Source organism: Gossypium raimondii, chromosome 11 (assembly GCF_025698545.1).
Source record: "Gossypium raimondii isolate GPD5lz chromosome 11, ASM2569854v1, whole genome shotgun sequence".
Lineage (NCBI taxonomy): Eukaryota > Viridiplantae > Streptophyta > Magnoliopsida > Malvales > Malvaceae > Gossypium > Gossypium raimondii.
In genome coordinates, this window is record NC_068575.1 from 1,952,852 (window position 1) to 1,956,694 (window position 3,843).

The 3,843-nt window shown below is 37.5% G+C and overlaps 1 non-coding gene across 1 annotated transcript; it reads left to right on the top strand.

Moving 5' to 3' along the window:
* Positions 1-2,805: 2,805 nt before the first annotated feature.
* LOC128035216 (U1 spliceosomal RNA) lies at positions 2,806-2,967 on the top strand. The gene has a single exon (XR_008191616.1). It is a non-coding gene; the product is annotated as a U1 spliceosomal RNA (small nuclear RNA).
* Positions 2,968-3,843: the final 876 nt, after the last annotated feature.

The window sequence follows — 3,843 nt, forward strand, 5'->3', positions numbered from 1 at the left end:
ACCCCTATTGTCACATTAACTCGATCTATGGATTTCCCTATTAGATTTGACTCTAATCCAATAGATTTATGTCATCCTATTTCTAGGATTGCATGCAATTCCACTCAATTACGCTAGATCTACTCTTAAAAAGGGACTTTTGCTCTACTGAAATAAGCACATTAAACATGAACTAATATCTTAAAAATATTAAAACATGAAATAAGCATACATAATTGAGAAAAAGAATCAATTATTTATCGCGTAAAAATAAAAATTAAATAATAAGATTCATCATAGGTTTCATCTTCCCTTGGTATCTAGGGAATTTAGTTCATAATCCTAAATAGAAACATTTAAAAGTTAGGATAACAACAAGACATAAATAAACTCAATAAAACTTCAAGGAAATTAATTGGAGATCTTCAATCTTGAATGAGATTCGCTTCTGAGTTGATTCTGATGGCATTCTTCGAGTCTTTTCTTCAATCTTCTCTAAATGCCCCGTTAGATTTTCTTCTAATTGATAATTATAGAATTTAGAATTCTTAGAAAACTTAAAAATTGGGTTTTTTCGCGTGTGTAGGAAACAAGGTGCAATATCGACACGGGCTAGCACATGGGCATGTGGCCAGACCGTGTGGCCAGGCCATGTGGATCCTGAAAATAGCACTATTCGTCTAATTTTGGCTCGTTTTTTGCTCCTTTCACTCCCCAATGCTCTCCTAAGTATAGAAACATGAATTTAAAGGATTAGGAGCATCAAATTCACTAATTTACATCATTAATCATCCAAAAACACGCTAAGAATTAGATTAAAATATATTACTTTTATAGCTTATCATAGAGTAACTAAAAATACCTTGAGTTTTGTGGTTGATAAGGTAAGGCATAAGCTTCACAATTGGGATGTGAGGAAGTTTTCCATAGCAGGAAGAATCACCTTGGCCCAATTAGTACTACTTTTCGTTCCTACTTATTTTATGCAGTCGATGTTGATATCAAAAGGAGTCTGTACAGAAATTGAAAGATTGGTCAGACAGTTTATTTGGGGTTGTGCTGATGGTCACCCAAAAATGTCGTTAGTGGGTTGGGACTCTATATGCCAGCCACGGTCTTGAGGTGGGCTTGGGTTTCGGCACTTGAGTGATCAAAACATGTCTTTTCTAATGATTATTGGATTCAATTTAGTCTCGAAGAGTAATGCCTAATGGGTTCGCGTCCTTCGATCTAAGTATGGACGGAAAGAGTAGATCCTAAAGACTATTAATAGGAGTCAGTGCTCACATTCATGGTGGTCTCTTTCTGAGATATGACTGCTACTTCGTGAAAACTTAGCTTGGGCTATTGGAGATTGTGCAAGTGTTCATTGTTGGAAAGATTTTTGGATCCTAAGTATGGGCCCTTTACTCTAAAAAATTCCATCTTCTACTAACATTGATTTGGATTATTTTGTTAGGGAGTTGGTCAACTCTGATGGAAGCTGGAACTTGGATTTGTTTCGTGTCTGGCTGCCTGAAGATGTGATTAATAGAATTATCAGTATCCCTCCTCCTCATCTAGATTCAGGATCGGACAAGGTGATATTGGTTCGATCGACGTTAGACTCCTTTTTAGTTCGTAATGCTTTTTAGACTTTAAAAGAAGACACTTGGAGTTCTCAAGAGTAGAATTGGAAGACTATTTGGAAATATCAGGGTCCACAGAGAGTGAGATTTTTTCTTTGGCTTGCTTTTAAGTAGAGACTTCTTACTAATTCGGAGCGTACAAGGCAGGGGACTGGTCAAAGTAATTCTTGCATTGTGTGTGGACATGAGTTTGAGGATATGGTCCGTGTTCTTTGCGATTGTCCGACAATGAAAGATGTGTGGATGCATGTGCTTTCAAATCATCTAAAGCAAAGGTTCTTTTGTGACTCATTCCAGGTTTGGCTTTCATCTAACCTTTGTTGCCATGTGAGATTGTAGGATAGTGGAGTCACTTGGTCGTGCCTCTCTGGATTAATTGCTTGGTGTATCTAGAATAATAATAATCTTTTTATCTTTCAGAATATTTCTTGGTCAACAACTGAAGTGGTGAAAGTCTCTATTAGCTGGGCTCGCCAATTTGAATCATACTTTAGTGGATACAAAAGCAATGTTTCCAACTTGAACCCTATTAATATTTCTGATAATACATGGGTACTTTTGTCAACTGATGGTGTTGTGGCGAGAGAAACTGGTTATGCTGCAATAGGAGGCGTGGTACGAGATAGGGATGGAAATTTGATTATGGGATTCAGTCGCTATTTAGGTGTCTGTTCACCGTTTGAGGCTAAAGTTTGGGGTATCCTAGATGGGATCGTTATTTTACTTAATAAAGGATATAGAAGGACCATAATTCAGACTAATAACCTTGAAGTAGCCCACGCCTTGACCAATTTGGGATTGGAGGATCCAGGAATTACTGTGCTTAGAAAGACTCAACGTATCATGAAGTTTGAAGGACAGTGGAGGATCAATCACATACCGAGAGAGTAGAACTTGGTAGTAGATCGACTTGCTAAACTTAGCTTGAATTGGAAATCGACCTTGCAGGTCTTTGATGAAGCACCTAAAGAAATCTTAGAATTTTTACAAAAAGATAAAGTCAATGGTACTTTTATGTAATTGATGTAATTCATCTTATCTTTTCACCAAAAAAACGAAAATAATAACAGAAAAACCAAATCTTTGTGATTAAAAAGAGGGCTGCTGACTTCTGAGATGATAACTCCCACATCGCTAGGTGATGGCAGTGGAGCAAAATGCTGGAGTATAAATAAAAGGCAAGCTGCTACTTTACAACATACTTACCTGGACGGGGTTGATGGATGATCAGAAAGATCCATAGCCTAGGGTAGTGACCTCCATTGCACTTGGGAGGGGTGCTACCCTAAGGTCTCCCCAAGTTGGGAGAGCCTACGTCATAATTTGTGGCAGTGGGGGCCTGCGTTCGCGCGGCCCCTACCCAATTTCTAAGTATAAAGTTTTCATTGATGGCTCTGCTTAATGTCATTTGAGGGTATCTGTTTAAGAAGTTTGGTCTGGGTTTGTGGAATGATGTCCCAAATGTGCTGGATCTGCATGAGTTCGCAGTAAAAGCTGGAAAGATCCACCAATGTTCCAAATCTATAATATCCGAGTTGAGCACTTGCACCTAAAATATTACCAGGATTGAAGTAGGGATAAAGTGTACCATCTAGCAACAAAAGCTGCACTGCAGCATTATTGACCACTTAATAAATGTTGCAGTCGATTGAAAAGTCGTGCTTTGATTGTCTGGTATAGACCATTAAACCCTTCCAGGAAGCGTAACTGCTCCTACCCAATCATGTCTATCGTTTCGAGATCCTTCTTTTCCTTCCTTAACCTCCATAATGATGGCAGGTTCCTGTTGCAATCATGCTTATTTTCAACATGTTACTGTCCATATAAAAAAACAAGACAACTGGTAATTGATTCAACTGTATGTAACTACAATTCAAATTCATCGGTTCAACATGTTATTGTCAAAATTATAAACATGAATGCAATATGTGTATTGAACATCTCATGTTTAAACATAATATACAATACTCGTTTCATTTTGGGCAGAACTAAATTGCAAATGGAATTTCTTTCCTTCTCTATTTCTAATTCTCTTCTTTCTTTTTCTCTTGCACAATATTGCGCCGCCACGCCACCCTCCCATTTTTTTCCTTCCTTTTATTTGTTCATTTCTTTTATTTAATTTTTGTTGAACCCTTTATACAAGTATCCATAATTTCATGAGTAGCTAAACTTCCCATCTAGCTTTAGGTCGATAGTCTATCTGGGAAAGAGTCATTAAAGATAGATACCGTCA